We start from the raw sequence: 17,214 nt of genomic DNA, 5'->3' as shown, positions 1-17,214 counted from the left end.
ATTTATAACATTCTCATAGATATTTTCATATAAGATTTTGGTGTATGACTTACCACTCTAAACTAGCTTGTATCTTCAAATTTTGTCCTTTCATCATCAATCTCTAGCTACAATGCATTTTCTCCTTTTCTTCTTCTACTTTTTGGCCCTTTTTTTTAGTAGCCTTTGTCTTTTCTTTAGCTTTCTCTTTGGCCTTTTGTTTAGTGGCCCTTGTGTTTTCCCTAGTTGTTGGTGTTATTTGTTTTGTTGGGCTAGGCTTAACAGCCTTCTATGCCTTTGTATTTGCTACAGGCTGTGCCTTGGCCTTTCTTTCCTTAGGTTCTATTTGTATTGGTGCTTCTTTAGTTTCTTCTTCCTCAATACCTTCTTCTTCACTGTCCTCACCCATGCCTTTGGTCAAAGCAAGAGATTCTTGGGCTTGTTCCTATTCTTCCTCTTCATCCTCTTCATCCTCTTCTTCTTCCTCTTCACCTGCACCTCCAAATTTGGCCTTTCATTTTCTAACCAATTCATCTTTCTTCTTCATTATGGAGGTTGTCTTTAACTCCATCTCAACTTTCTTTTCATGACATCATAGTTTCGAAAGATTTTAGTTGATTTATCAACTTCTTCAGCTACAAGTGCAGTGATAGTAGTTGAGGCTTCTTCAACATTGATCTCATATCCTAGAGGTCTTAACCATCTTACCCTAGGTACAACAGCCCATATATATGTGTAATCAATATCTACAAGAAAACATATGTCATTGTAGTATTGTTTAACTAAAGAGATATGTATCCTCATTCTTTACTTCATAGACTTCTTGAAGTCTTCAAAATAGCTTGTCATAACTATTTCAAAGTTCTCACCCATCTGCTCAATATACTCATTGATTTGTGCAACCACTAATCTATTTTTCTTCCAACTTATTTTACCAAAAGATGGGAATTCATTCTGTACATAGAAAAATATGCACACAAGTATTGATCCAAACTTATATTGTGCACTTTTTGTCTTCCTAACTACTCCATGATTTTCCATTATTTGATGTAATTGAAGTTCTGCAAGATCATAAGTATGATCTTTCTTGACAATTTTATAGCCAACATTGACTGCAATGTAGGGTACACTATTTAACCTACTTGCCTGATAAAACTTATGCAGAATAACCCTAATTGAAAAGTCAAGTAGTGGGTTTGTGATGACCTATCCATTATCATTATGAACTTATTCCATTTTGTACCTGTGTTCTTCCCAATTACCACTTTTAAGTCACTTCATAGGGTCTTTGGTCGATATAGGGTTGGAAAACTAGTCACACTATGAACTATTCTTTTTGAAATTTTAATTGGTCCTCCTTCCAACCATAGAAATTCATTTGTGTTTCCTACTTAACACTATCTTGATCCATTCCATTTTAAACACCATTGGAAAATCTAGGGCACATGTCAAACCCTTACTCTCAACAATTTTAAATTCTTCCTTCAAAACACCATTTTCATACAACTTATCATAGGCTTGCCTGATTTCCATATAGCCTATACCTCCTCCTTGGTAGTTGTAACATTTTTTTACATCTTGAACCATTATGACCTTAGGTGGAATCATGGATAACATGCCTGTCAGGTTTGGATATAAGAAATGTCTAGGATGACTTTAAAATTTAGTTGTTTGACCTTATTATTGACTAATTAGACATCAAAAATTTCTTTCTCCTTCACATTCTTTGACCTAGAAGCCATTTTGTCAAATTAGGGTTTAAAAAATTTTAAACTACGTTACTTGGCTTATGAAGAATACCTCAAAAATTTGATGAATTGGTCCTTGATCATCTTAAAATCTCTACAAATGCTTTAAACTAGATTATGAATTGCCTCTTCACTCTCCTTGTAAATGCTTGCATTTGAAATGATGAACAATGAACAAAAATTGACCTTATACCCTCCAAAACTCTACATTTAATGCTTAATTCTTGTACAACAATAAAATTGGCATCAACACAATTTCTATTCCACTCAGCATCTATAGATATTTTCCTTACTCAACAATTACTACAGGTTTGGTCCTAATTGTCTTTGACTAGTAGCTTGGCACTCACTAGTATTTAACTTAGCTTTCATTGAAACTTCTCCATGCTTGGAAACAACATGAAAACTTAAAGATTTAACCCAACATCTTGCATCTTTATTCATGCTAACGTAATCATTTTAGTGCTATCTTATTTTTGGAACTAATGCATGATATAATACTTTAAGTATCAATCCCACATACCTCTTGTTTTCTCAATTTGATGAGGCGTAACCATTTTACCCTTTAGGTGAAGTGTTCCCTTCTCCATTTGATGTACTACCACCATCTTTCTTCTTCCATGTTTTTTTCATCTCATTCCTAATGTGTTCTACATCTGGCTTGCCTTTACCTTTATCAAATTCACAACTTGGTGCCTTGGACCTAGTTGGACAATGTTAACTAATGTGACTAGTCGTGTGATAGCTAAAACATGTGGTTTGACTCAACCACCTCTTCTAATTACCACTGAAGTGAGTCTTAATGTAGTTTTTAGGTACATGTCCATATTCTTGACAATAATGACAACTATATCTTGTATCACAGTCCAAATTATAAGAATTTTCATAGCTTCTTACATTTGCTTGCTTGTTTGATGACCACATGGGCTTGCATCTATTGGTTTTTTTCAACTATTAAGTAAAACATACTCAATACCAAGATAATGAAAGCACAAATAATCTTAGGGTCAACTACTTCCTATAAAAAATTGAATGTGTTTCTTATGTAGACCCAAATGCAATGAAATCAAGATAGATTTCCTACTCTTTAGGCTCTACAAAACCAAGGTAGGTATACCTAAGGGATGGTTCAAAGAAATGAATACAAATGAGCAAGAATCTCTTAGTTTCATTCTGATTCTCATCTCCTATTTTTGACATATACATACTTTTCTCATTCGATGACACTTTAAGATAATACACATCCCTTATAAGAAGATTTGGTCACAATTCTTCTTAGATTTACAAGTATTTCTAGCAATAGTAGCTAACTAAGGCTTAGAGATTAAGTGTAAACAAGTACTGACTAGTATTGATATTTCTTTTGAATAGTAAAGTAAAATTGATTTTTAATTTGAGTTTGATGCTGGCTTATGATTGTGCATACAAATTGAATATAATAGATCAGTGCCTCATTCATTTGGATTCAGAGTCCATTCAATTCTTAGATCTAATTGATTTCTTTACAATCAATATTATCAATAATTCTTACTAAAAATTGTACTTAGATACATCTTTCTATTACCATGGAGACCCTATCAATAGCACTAAAAAGTTTATTTAATTCATTGAACTAATTAAAATGGTGAATTGATATACAATTTGATTCAATTGCATTCAACTAGACAAGATTTTCTTATACAACTTCAAAATAACCAAGTAAAAGAAATGGAGACAAGATTCGACCAAAAAAGATGTGACAGTTCATATTTGTATTAATTTCATTTTGAAAACAATTGTATATAATTGAACAAGACTTAGAATGACTCAAGAAAAAACATCTAAATCCTGTCAAATTGATGTATTCTCATAAGCCTATAGATAAAATATATCACAAAGTATTCATCAAAAAGGTTGGATCAAACAAATTTAGTAAAGACTTAGAAATACAATAATTTAGACCCTTTATCTAGCCCTAGAATCTCACTTATAAAGGGTGAGATGTAACAAGCTTCAGGCTTAGAGAAAATGATAGTTGTTCTTTAAGACAAAAGATATTTGCATTCTACTATCATAAAAGACAAAATTATGTGTAATAGAAAACCTTTCATCATAATATTCCTTTTGAGAGCCTCCACTTCTATTACATTTTCAAATTCTACAAATTACGTGATTAGCCATTTGCTAATCTAAATCATTAGTATATGTAGCTATCAGGTTTTCCAATCATGTGTTAGGCTTTGATTCCTACAAATTTACCTCAACTTTGGCATTTCCACTTGCATCATCATATACTATCAAGGTGATAGTTATACTTGGTTTTATTTCTTCCACATCATCCATCTGGCCCACAATACATTCTATTTGAGATGGTTGCCCTTCTTTGTCTTCTTCTTTCCTCTAATCTATCGAAGGTTCATCAATGATCTATATTTTATCTTTCTAATCATCATCACATTCAACTTCTTCCCACTGCTCATCGTAAGCAATATTTGCCATCCACTTGTCAAAAAGTGTATCATTTTTCTTCTTGATCACATACTAAGCCTCTTTATCAATATTGTTGGTGTAAATAACTATTCACTATTTACACTTTACTTTAGTTTACTTAGGTTATGCATTATTTTATTTTATTGACTTATTTTATTAATTATTTAGGTGAGACACTTAGGAGTTTGCATACTCTCATGAGTTCTCATGTTGACAACACAGAAGTACGCAACTCTAATTCAGCAAATGATGTCTACAACACTAGAGTTTGCATCATTCACTGAGTTTTCATATAGACAACATAGTTATTCACACTCCCATTTTAGCACATGTTGTCTACAAAATTAATTTGTGTGCTACACCTTTGTAGGCTTATCCTCTCATCATCACACTTACTCTTGTGCTTAATGGAGGATAACCCATATTAGGTGGCCATGTGCTTGGTTGTATGACTTATCATGTTGCTGACTTCTATGCATTCTAGAAGCTCTCCAGAGGCCTTTATATATAGGTACTCCTATTGTACTTTCACATGGAATATTGAATGAATATATCATCATTTAGATCATACTCTTGATCTACCATTGTGCTTGTGTTTGAGTTCCTTGGTCTTGGATGAATTCTACACTAAGGAAAATTCTAATATGGTATTAGAGCTTGAAGAGATTCTTCACACATAGCCATTTGAGACTATTCATGCTTCAGCATCTTGACCCAAATCTAGAGAATCTGAAACAATTGGGATTGTCTAAAGCCAAATTGGACCTCGCCATTGCATCTAAAATTTTGACTCATTGAACATTGACTATAAATTTTCCTATCCTGGGCTAAAGTTGATCATGAGGCAATTTTTTTTTGCAAACCAGCACCTGAAGGCATGGATTTGTGAACTGGGTATGGTCATTTTCATATCTCTTCAATTATTTTTTTGGATCTGCTAATTCTCTACTTCTTCAAATTTCTAGATTTTTCAAAAAAAACTGCCTAGTCAGTCTAGCAGAGAAATTTTTGTGTAGAACTAGGTAGTGACACCCCAACCCTACAATTTGGGAAGAATATTCTATGGCATCTATTTATTCCACAAGCATTAATCCACATCTAGCAAGCATCCACAGATTATAGGTAGTCCAAATCTAGACTAGACCACATAACTTTGACAAGTACACCAAATTATAGGTGGATGGATATAACCTAATACATAAAACCCAATGGATCCTCTCACCCCAGTGGCCCTTTTTTAATTTATGAAGTGGGCGATAGTGCTTTTAAACTACCTTGGAGTTCTTCCCACACACAATGTGGGATGAACCCCACATAAATTTTGCATTTCAATAGGATTCTCGAGCAATGAAAACACAATACTGGCAATGTTGTAAAAGTTCGGTGCCCAATACTCAAAACTGGTGATGGATGTTCTACTACAACCACCACTACCATGAAGACAAGTGGAAAATTTCTATTGGTCCACACTTTGTGCCAGACACATGGTAGACTTGCCACTTCAGTAGTGAGTCAGAATCCTCATCAGTACCACGTAGCCTATACAATAAGCCAAAATAGTTAGCAGACTATATAGCACACAAGCCTGCATAGTTAGCAATGTCTTTACAATTTTGTATGATGCTGAAATCATCATGACATCATGCTAATGTCATCTCAGGGCTTGGAGTTACTGACATCATCAATTTTATTGGCCTAAATTTGATGGTCATCTAACTATCATTCTAGGACAAAATAGAACTACTTCTATAATTGTATGGATGTCAAATTTAACTCTGTCATTTGCTGATGCAACCTCTATCTAGATTGATTTTTGATTTTGCAGTCCAACTTTGAAATGCCATATCTTAGTAATCTAGACTCCAAATCAGGTGTAATTTCCTAAACGTTTTAATGATGTAGCTTTTTTCTAGTTTTGGTGCATGAATTTGATAGAATTTGTGTCTTTTGACAACTATACCTATCGAATCCTACATTTTGCAACTTGAAATAAATTCCTTTTTTTTAAAAATCATGCTTTTTGTCATCTACTTTCTAGATCTTCAATTAGATTATAGGCTTGTGTGGACAAAAGTGTAACTTTTATAATTAGGTCATTTTCTACATTGTAATACTTTGATATATCTTCGAAATTGTTCTATATCCAAGATACATTGTAATGTTCTAGTTTTGAACTCCGTAAGGAGGTTGTAAAAAGAAAAATTAGAAGTCCACTAAGCCCAAAATTGTCAAGTGGCCATTGTAATTGCACTACATTTAAAGTTCCCAAATCATCTTTTTTGGAGGGGTTTCTTGATTTAGTGAAAAGGGGGGGTGTTCTTGGTCTTGTGTTCCTTTTTTTTCTATAGTTTTCTTTCATTTTCTACATCATGGGACATTTTGATTTTCCAAACTTAACTCCACATAACTATGCTACATGGTCCATTAAAATGTGGTGTCATTTAATGCATAAAGGAGTTTCTTAATATGTAGACGATACCATTTCTAAACCAACAAGTTATCAAGTATCTACCAGTGAAATAATTGATTGGCAAACAATGGATAGGAAAGCCCTAGGTGATATTTGTTTAGGGGTTGATGACAAGATCATGTATTAGATTCAAAAGTCTTGTACATCCAACGAAACTTGGGATACACTCCAAAACCTATATGGGAAAGTTTCTGAAGAGGATGTTTTCAAAATTGAAGATGAGTTTGTCTCCTTAGATCTAAAGACATTTGATTACATATAAGAATTCATCATTAAGGTGAATGAGCTAAGGACAAAGCTTAATAATTGTGGGAGTCCTATTAAAGATGATAGATTAATCTATCTCATTCATAATAAGCTGCCATCTAAGTACTCCATATTATTTTCTACTTATAACACCTCAAAGACTACTTTAGGGTCTGCCTATCAAAAAGTTTTTTTTAATGATTGTGCTAATCTATTGGAAAAAGAAGAAAAGATGTTGAAATCAATGGGGATTCTCAATTCACCTAACTCAAAGGCATTGGTGGCCAATAGTGAGGGTTCTCAAAATTTAGCTAGACAATCTTCAAATAAAGGAAAGGGAAAGAGTAAGAAGTGGAAGAATAAATTAGAGGATGCAAAAAAGGTACCATCACAATCAAATCAACAAGGCAAGCCTTCAAATTCAAACAAGAAGGGAGATAATAACAAGGACAAGAAAAAGTCTTCTTATTATGAGAAATTGGGTCATGAAGAACATGAGTGTTATCATAAAAAGATTGATGAGCTAACCACCATCATGAAGAAAAATAAAGTTCCACTACCTAATGGTTATAAGGAGAAAGGGTCTTCATTAGATTAAAAGGGAAAAGGGCATGCACTCATGGAAAATTCAAATTCTTCAAAGGAATGGATTCTTGACTCAAGTGCCTCATATCATATGGGTTCTTCAAAGGAGGATTTTTCTTCATTGAAGCAATCAAAGGTACCACACATCTTTGTGGGAGATGGTACAAAAATAGAATTTGAAGGGACAAGAAATGTGGAAATAGAAAATGGAGAGTTCAAAGATGTTCTCTATGTTCCAAACCTAAGTTCTAATCTCCTCTCAATTTACCAAATCACTCACCTTGGAGATGGTCATAAAGTTGAGTCCCTTCCTTACTCACTAAAGGTGCAAAGTCTAAAAGATGATTCATTGGTTGCAGTGGGGAAAGTTAATCATGAAAAAATGTTGTATTCTTTCTCCCACTTCATGCCTAAGTCTCCTTCACAAGCCTTGTTGACTCAATCAAATTCACACATCCAATTATGGCATGAGTGGTTTGGTCATCTTGCCTTTTGCTATCTTCAGCAACTTTTCTCACAAAAAATGGTCAAAGGTCTACCTAAAATGAATTTGTTTAGTGGATATGCATCTAGAGGAGAAGTTACATAAAGGAAAGTCTTCAAGAGCACCAGTTGTTCTTCAATTGATTCACATGGTACTAAAAGGTCCTTTTGTAGTGACATCAGTTAGCCAGGGATGCTATATGCTTACTTTCATTGATGACTTTTCAAGGTATAATTGGGTCTCCTTTCTTCATAACAAGAATGAAGTGTTGGACAAGTTTCTAGCCTTCAAGACTCATGTTGAACAAAAATTGAGGATGGTCATCAAAGTTCTAAGGATGGAAAATGAAAGAAAATATGTGAACAAAAGACTTAAAGACTTTTGCAAACTTCAGGGAATTGATCTTCAAAATCTACCAACATTCATCCACACAAGATAGATGTTACAGCACTAAGAATTCAAACTCTTAAGTCCATGGAAAGTTGCACGATACAAGACAAGTCTCTAGATCCATCACTTGAAGTTGAAGTGGTTAGCACTTCCAATCACGTAATTAATAGGTCTCCTCATCCTGCCTTAGATGGAAAGACACTTTTTGAGGTACGGTGTGGTAGAAAACCAATTGTGACACACTTTAGAGTCTTCGGTTGTCCTACATGTGCTAATAGATCTTCCAGGGGATGCAAGGAACCATCACCTCGACCTTGTACCTTCATGGGATATGAAGACAATGTGAAGAAATATAGACTTATGGATCTAAAGACACATTAGGTTTCTATAGAGAAGGATGTACACTTTGAGGAAAGTTCACTTAGCTTATCCTCTAATCCTCTCCACACATCATACATTATGGAAACTAATAGTGACACTAGTGATAGTGCTTCAACAAATTTAGACATGTGGGGTTCTATTGAAAGTTGTAGCAAGAGGTCATGACATTAGTATAGTCCACATGTATATATTTCCATAGTAATAGCTCCAACAAAATAGGGTACACCCAGTCTTCTAGCTCCAACAACAAAGCATGACTACATAGCAGATATTTCAAGTTTGTTTGTGGAGTCACACATAATGGATTTGGGGAACATCATTGATGATATACATCTTCTCTTTGATGGAGAAGATCCTTCTTTAGTTGTTGTGAGGGCTCACTCTAACCCTCATGTTCATTCTCCACATGATCAATCTGCATAGGTTGATGTGATTCTGGATATTTATGTATAGTAGTTGTAGGAGATATCTTTATTAGTTGAGGAGATAGTAGATTCTTTGGGACAAGTTCTACATTCTTCCTTCATAGGGACAATTGAATAGGATTCATAGGCATCAGTGATGACTGGAATTATTTCCACACACAATGGAAGCATCTCACTTGTACCTATGGTGTTAGTTCTTCCAAAGTGGGGAGGAACACTATTCAGCAATTTTGGACCAGCTTCTACATCAGAGCAATCACTGGTTGACATTCTTCTTTGTGGGGGAAGCCTATCCTGTCTCTCTTCCTCTTCTCTAATTTTTCTATTGTATATACTTGATGTATGTCATAATGGGAGGGTCTTCATTACTCCATCCATCCATGCATCTAGTTTTTTCATCTCTCTTTTTGGCAGAGGGTTTTTCCCACGAGGTTTTCCCTCTTTCTCTTCTTTATAAGAGATTGCATTTTATTATGTACATGGGTACCTAACATGGCCTAGTAGCCAAGACCCATTATGCATTTCATCATAGATTTTGTGATCTTAAGCACATTCCCCTAAGTTGCACTTAGGGGGGGTGTTGGTGTAAATAAGTATTTACTATTTACACTTTACATAAGTTTACTAAGGTTAATGCATTATTTTATTATTTATTAAGGTGAGACACTTAGTATTTTGTGTACTCTCATGAGTTGTCATGCTGACAACATAGAAGTATGCAGATCTAATTTAGCACATGGTGCCTACAACACTAAAGTTTGCATCAGTCACTGAGTTGTCATGTAGATAACATAGTTATTCGCAATCCCATTTAAGAAATTTTTTTCTACAACATTAATTTGTGTACTACACCTTTTCTTACTTATCCTCTCATCATTGCACTTACTCCCACACTTAATGGAGGATAACCCATATCTAGTGGGCATGTGCTTGGTTGTATGACTTATCATGTTGCTGACTTTTATGCATTCTAGAAGCTCTGTAGAGGCCTTTATATATAGACACTCCTTGTGTACTTTCAAATATAATATTGAATGAATATATTGTCATTATGATCATACTCTTGGTCTACTCTTGTGCTTCTATTTGAGTTCCTTCATCTTGGGTGAATTTTTCCCTATGGAAAATTCTTACAAATATTAACAAAATATTTTTTTAAAGAATCAAAGAATAATTGCACCTTCACCATTTCTTTTATTGTGGTTTCCCACCATGGATGTCATGTTTCATTAATGACTTTATTTACTCTCAAACAAAATAAATCATCTAATTCTTTGGCCCATTCATCTTTATTCTTCAATTTATTCTTCGTATCCAAAGAAAGTGGGAATAAATCAAATTTCTTACTTTTGTGCTTATCCAAGTAGCTAACAATTCTTCTTTGTAGTTCAACTCTTTTATCATCAAATTGTTGAGGATCATTAGCAACATCATAAGTTATTTCAATGTGGTCATGTGAAGATCTTATAATCGAATAACACAACAATGTAACCTATTTTCTTCTCTTGCTCAACTTATTGACAATGGGTTTCAAAATCTCATCACTTGCTTTTATTTCCTCCCATATGTTTGTTACCTTGACAATTGATCATAGAATAATGGCCATTCAATTTTGTCAACCAAATACATGAGAGCCTTTCTCACTTTATCTTCATACTACACATTCAAATCTACATGTAATGCCCACAATTTGCTTTCCTCTTCTTCATAATCTTTAGCTATATAATACTATGGCCTCTATGTTGTATTAGGAATCTCAATAAGGGGAGCGGATTTAAAAGGCTCCACTAGTGGGTGGGAGTATGTGATATTTGGTCTAGAAGGTTGTCCCTTCATCTTATTTTCAAGTTCAATTCTTTTTTGATTTTCTTTATCGTAAGCCTCCAAAACTTTCTCATACTTAGCCTATAACTCCAACCTTTCCTTCTTATCTCTTTTTGTAGTGGCCAAAGCTAGGTGAAATGTACCAACATTCAAATGTGCAACCTCCATATGGGTTGTATCTACAACTCTCTTTACAATTATATTTCCCATTAATGCAATGTCATCTGACTATGAGGAAATAGTCTTGGATCCTTTCCTTAGTGACCAAAAGATTAAGGTAGCCTAGTTTTCACTAAAGGTGACACCTTTTATTCCTTTCTTATTTTTGTCTTGTATGGTTAGTTTATTAGAAAAAAAATATAAAACTAGAGCATATTCTATATCCTAATTGGGTAGCAATAGAATATTAGATGCTTTTACCATCTGTCTCCCTTGCTTAGGGCTTATATTTTGGCATTCTTGCATCATTTCTTGTTTTATTTGATTTTTCATGGTTGCCTCTTCCATTTTTGGATATTCTCTTCTTAATTTATTACACCTTTCCTCATATTTTCTCTCCATGCAAATTGGTAGAAGGTTCTTATTCTAAAAAACTATCATCATACAAAAATTTAGGACTAGCCTGTTCAATTATATAGTCTAGCTCTTTTCTTCTGTAATTTGTTACTATCAAATAAAGGTTTGGCATTGGAGGTTCTTGAGGATTTCTTCTTCTAGCTCTACCTACGTAATAAATACTCCCCTTGGGACCACATCTATTCAAGTTGCTCTCCCATGAGTTTCTCTTCTCCAATCTCCAAAGGGGATTGGATAGGTGAATATTCCTCAATGTGAGGACCTTGTTCAGTCAATATATTTTGCCTCTTGGGTGAGGGCTCATCAGGTCTCTCTTCCAAGACAACACTAGTTGATTATATTATTTTCTTTCCTTTTTCCATAGAGCTCTTCTTATTTTGGATCACATTATAACCTGGTCCTTTTTGGATAATTAATTGTCCTACTCCAACATTGGGAGTGAATGCCAACCTTCTCATAACCTCCTTGGCTTTATTAGGATAGGCATTAATGAAGAATTGTTTCTTCTCATTCATTGTTTTCATTATCTTAGGAAAAGTTATCATCAGTTTATTTATTTTATTTGCCTCTATTTTTGCATTATCCAGAGGCTCATAATCCTTGTCAAAACAATGAGTAAATTCCAAAACTCTTGAAAAAACCCTCAACTTCTCCTTTTTGGTCTCTTGCTCTTGCAAAGAGAACTCATTCCTTATTATATCCTTAGAGTAATAAGGTTCATGTTTTATGGAACCAAGTTTAGCTATGAATCTAAAAACCAAATCATAGAATCTCTCCATATCACAAAAATGTGGATGAGATACAACCATCTTATATTGGTCTATTAATTTGTATAAAGACAACCAACCACCCTCTATGATTACAAAATGGTGGACTATAGTACAAGTTGGGAAAATTGAGCCTCTTTGTCTTCTTAGCAAATAGTTTTCCTCCAGTCCTCCTAGCTGCCACAATATCTTAGCTATCCCCACTTTTAGAGGCACATGGTAGGGAAATGCATGAGGAGTCCCTCTAAAACCATAAACTCTAAACATAGTTGAAATAGAGTATGGTATAATATCTCCCTAGTTATGTGATACTTTTAGACCTTTAGGATTATCCGTGGGCCTGATAAAATCTACTAGTGCCCTAAGAACTCTAGGATTGTCGCTTAGTAAGAGGCACCTTAACCTTGAGGCAAAGTACCTATCAAACCTGAAAAAACTAGCATTCTCTGCATCTCAAGTCATATCTACACTCCATAATTAAACTAGCAGAGCTTCTCCCTCCTATTCTATATTTAAGACCATTTCCTTCCCAAAATATGTCACACCTTTAAACATGAAAATGTGCATCAACAATGAGTAGTGACCAAATTTTTTTTCTACCTTGCCCTTGGAAATTCCAACCAAGCCTATATGGATTTCTTTTGATAAATATGAGGCAAAATGAAAAATAATATCAACACCAAAAGAAGAAATTTGACCTAGCATATACACCAAATTTATTGACATCACATTATGTTCATCCTCACCAAAAATCATACACAGAGTCCTATATATCTCCATAGCATAGGAAGTGAAATATTCCTTTTTTAAAAGTTCCATAATAGATGCCCAATTGTGACTATGTGTTCCCTCAATGCACCCTATCTAATCTTATCCCTTTTAGATAAATAATTGTTTTCTAATTCTTTTAGGTCAATAGGTATATGATAATTTGATAGTGGCTCAAGACCAAAAACTTCTCAAATTTCCTCAAGGCTTATTGTGATCAAACATTCACCATCCAACATTCTCACTACTTTGATTACTAGATCATAATTTTTAGCAATAACCTCTAATAGGTCATAATCCATGAAAACACTAGGGACCACTAGATTTCCCAAGTCAAACTTCTAGATGTTCCCATGAGGGGAAAATAATTTCCTTTCTAAAAACCATTTTTTTAAGAGACAAAGCCTTATTTGAGAAGTTTTAGTATCCCTATCCTAGTTTCACTTATCATACAATCCCTCAACAATTTTGAGTCTAGGGTTTAGAGTGGTTAATTTCTTCACTTGAGTAGATTCATTTGTGGACTCGGGCAACAACTCAAGGAGGTCATCATGTATGTTTCTAGATAAATAGTCAACCTAAACTAAGAAAACTTTCTTTGGAGACATCGTGATTAAAATTTTAGAATACTAGAAAGCTTAATATATGATGGACTAAGAAACTTACTCCATTTTCACCGTCCTATAACTGTAATTATGTGACGCACGGTGCTTATTGGAAATGTCTTCATGTTTTAATCACCAAGCACAAGTTATCAATGGCTCTGATCTCTCTAGAAATCTGAAGATTTGTTTGCATGGAGAAGAATTAGAATTTTTTTTTGCAATATACTCTATTCCTAGTTTGCACAAGAAGCCTTTAATCTTCATTAATGAATGGTAAGGAGAACAAGGTGGCACAACCTTTTTTTTTTTTTTTTTTTTAAAACACACTTTTGATTGCAAAATAATTCGATGATCCAGGGATATGACCATCAATGATTCATTTTACCACTTTCCAACTTAGCAATCAACACAATAGAAATTCTCCATGCAAGGCTTTCCTTTTGCTACTTGCAACTTGACTTGGACCCATTGGCACTCACATACATGTGTTATCTTCTCACTATATCACCATGTTTAAGTGGTGAGTAGTTTCCTTACATGATATAATGACCATCATTGATTCATTATAATCTAATGATGTGCATTACACGAGTTCTTTAACGTGATTGTGGTGGGTCCCTCTATTTTTCCCTTTGGTTTCCATGGCACTATCATTAAAAACCAAACAATTTCTCATAATGACTTAGTGCTTGCTATTGATGCAAATTAAATCTTATAGTGAGGAACCTGCAATCATCTTACTTAAGCTATGGTGGGCCCATCTATTTTTTCCTTTGGTCGCTATCTTGCATCGGATAAACATTGAGCAACTCTTCACAACCATTTGGCAATAGTCATTGATGCACTTTGATCTGACAGTTCTGACTACTCATCTGCCTTCTTCCCAAGTTTGAGTCCACATTACATATGACAAGACATCACCTTGACATGTTCACAGAGTATTAATATTAATTATCTTTCTAGCACCACCTCCCTTTTAGTTCCCACTGTGTTTTTTTTTACCGGGAAGGTGCTATATCACTACTGGCCAAAATGATGAACTTCTCGATCATGAAATAGTGAGTTTCAAGTTATTTAAGAAAATTTGGCACCAAGGGGACACATGTTCTTACTACTATTATTGCATTGATTACTCCTAACATTCCATGAAGATTAAGTGGTGCATTAATGATAAAAAAACAACTCCTTATAATGCCAAAAAAGTATTTGGCTCATCACCTTTAACTTTTACAGGAAAACACTATGTCACTACTGGTTGGAATGATGATTTTTCTAGTTGTGACATAGAGACCTTTGTGAATTTGCAAAAAACAATCATCATGAAGAAGAAAACGATAATTCTTTACTCTAGCTCCAATTACTACATCTGACACCTTTGATGACCTCTGATGCTAGCATGTCTTATCAATGATATGCTAAATCTTGGCACTATAACTTACTTTTGGTTCCACCATATTTCACTTTTGTAGGGAGGAACTATGTCACTACCAATGAAAAACTTTCTAGTCATGACATAGTGACCTTCGTTGAGATTAGAAACTTTTGACGATGTTGGAAAAACATGGAAAGTTTACATTAAATGTTAGTTGGGTCCTAGGGGTAACAACAAAATTGGTTGCTATTTCACCAAAGACAAAAATAACCAAAATCCCTTAGTCATAACATAACAATTACTACAAATCTTGAAAGATCCAATAGTGTAGGCTTTTTGTATGAAACATTGATAAAAGCCACTAAAAAAATAGGGTTCCCAAAAATTAAGACCATTTTAAAATAATTTTTTTGCTTAACAAAGTGGTGACGATCATATGACATAGAGGGTACCAAAGATGCTTAGAATAGGGCTTTTACTTAGGGTTTAAACAATATTGCCATGACCAAACCCTAATTTGTAGATTCAAATCAATAACCCATACCAATATATCTTTATGAAGACATAGGGAAAAAACATGAGAAAAAAGATCTACATTCAAATGCTTTATGTCCGTACTTTTGATAGTTGTAGCAATATCCTTCAAATTTTTGTGCATGCATGGTTCTAGTTCTGCATTGATGTGCCTCATGACCTTGTTTGTTGCATGACAATGAGTCATGTTCTTAGGCTTACCATTTTGATTTGAATTCTTGCTCCTACACACATTAGCAGTATGTCCTTTCTTACCACAGTTATGACAAGTAGTGTTGGAGTTATTACCTTTGTTGTTCATTTCCTTAGTAGCTTTAGTTGATTCTCCTTCTTTAGTGCTTGTGTAGCCCAGTCCCGAGGTATCTCTATTAGCTCTAGGGGATTTTAGTAATTGCTCAAAATATTTGATGGCTTTATTTGGCTTGTTGAAACTTTTAGCAAATTCCTTTTCTCTTTTCAGTTCATTTTGCAGTTATTCATTCTGCAATTTTAATGTAGTTATCTCAATGTCCTTGAAATTCCACTTATGATGAGCATTCATCATTTGCCTCAAGGTATCCAATTGCATTTTTGAGATTCTAGATAGCTCTATTGACTTTTCTTCCAATCTATTTGCCAAAATTCTTTTGTCTTCTTCAATCATGGCCTTGTTTGCTATGGCTTTCTTCTTTTGTTCCATCACATCACATAGCAGTATGGCTTGTGACTCTTGCTCCAACTTGAGATTTCTGATTTCTTCAGCTTGTGTTGTATTCTTTTCCATCAGATCTACAATTGTTGTATCAAATTCACTGGAGTTACCATATGAAAATAGCTTTGTGGTGGTAATCTCTTTGTATTATGTATCATTTTCTACTATAGCAATCTCTTTCCTTCTTTACAGGAAACTCTTCAAACCATCTCTAGATTCATTCAGTTGATGTAGTATGAGATGTATTTCAACCTCCTAGTTCTCAATGGTCTTTCCAAACTTATACACTTCCATTTCAAGATCTTTCCTCTAAGATGCAAAGCTTCTTCTTCTAAGAACTCAGCTTTGATACCATTTATTAGAATTACAATTAGGAAAGATAAACTTCTAAGTGGGGGTGAATCAATACTTAAAGCGTGAACCCATAAAAATTTTCACCACTCATCCATCTCATGCATTCAATAGATAAACTTAAATAACATTTAAAGCACATACATGTAAATCATGCAAATATATAAGCAATCACACATTTGATACTAGATATCATTACCCAAAAACCCTCAAAAGAGAAGGTAAAACTAGGGTGGGGATGACACCCACAATTCTTCACTATTGCAGCAATAAAGTGTAGCCAATTAAGGTTACCATGGTTTGACCATGAAACACGATCTACCCTGTGAAAGGCCTACCTTGTTAAAATCTTACAAGAACTATTAAGTCCCACCTTGTTAGGGGATTTCAACATCCTATTAGAAGTTCGTCTGGTTAGATTACTTCATAACATCCACTTGGAATGTGACCCAATTAAAGGATTTACATCAGTCTATTAGGACTACTCCACCTACGAGATTAAACTAAAATCACCTGTTAGGATGTTTTAGCATAGATGTTTTTATTGGC

This window comes from Cupressus sempervirens, chromosome 5 (assembly GCF_028749045.1).
Source record: "Cupressus sempervirens isolate cs-2001-9-10 chromosome 5, ASM2874904v1, whole genome shotgun sequence".
NCBI lineage: Eukaryota > Viridiplantae > Streptophyta > Pinopsida > Cupressales > Cupressaceae > Cupressus > Cupressus sempervirens.
The sequence above is the reverse complement of the archived record's forward strand: the minus strand, read 5'-3'. Positions refer to the sequence as shown.